This window comes from Odontomachus brunneus, unplaced genomic scaffold, assembly GCF_010583005.1.
Source record: "Odontomachus brunneus isolate Ranch 3 - 2012 unplaced genomic scaffold, Obru_v1 Obru_scaffold_012, whole genome shotgun sequence".
NCBI classification, from domain to species: Eukaryota; Metazoa; Arthropoda; class Insecta; order Hymenoptera; family Formicidae; genus Odontomachus; species Odontomachus brunneus.
In genome coordinates, this window is record NW_022639462.1 from 2,855,394 (window position 1) to 2,856,143 (window position 750).

Genomic DNA, 750 nt, shown 5'->3' on the forward strand with positions numbered 1-750 from the left:
GGAATTGGCGTAGTGTCTAAGGCGACGGACGATTATCCAAAAGATGTCTTCAGTTCAAGTTCGAATCTCACCAGAGAAAATCTTAAAAATGATGAAAAAATAATATAGAAAAACTTTTTTTTTCATAGTATTATATGAGTATTTATGAGAGAGAAAGCGCTTATTCTATGAGTAATTATGAAAAATCATGAGAAAATTTAATTGAAGAACCTAGGAAACGACAGGATCTGTGCGCAATCTGCCGTCAGAGTCTGTTCGCAGACTCTGTCAACAGTCTGGCGGCAGATTGGGGACGCAGATGTCTATGGATCTGTCGACAGATCCTGCTCGGATTCGACAGATCCTGTCAACAGTCTGACGTCAGTCTGCGCGCAGATTGCTTACTGGGACGTTCAAAAAGTACCCGGAATTTGTTATTTAACAGACGCGCGTTGAGTGTACAAAAAAATTTATTTTGTTTAAATTAGCATCAATGTCCTTGAATGTAAAGTTTGAGTGCGATATGTCAGTTAAATTGTTTAGGACAGCTGTTTTTATTAGCCTATCACAAGTACTTTCTGCGATTTTTACAATAAATAAGTCTGTTCAGCCAAGAATTTGTCTTAAATTTTGTATTGCTAACGAAATTTTATGTGCCAATTCGTTGAAAATGTTACAAAAGATCTTTCGTGAATCGTGTCTATCGAAAATACAAGCATATAATTGGTATATGGCATTCAAAGAAGGTCGTGAAGTGGTTATTGATTTGAG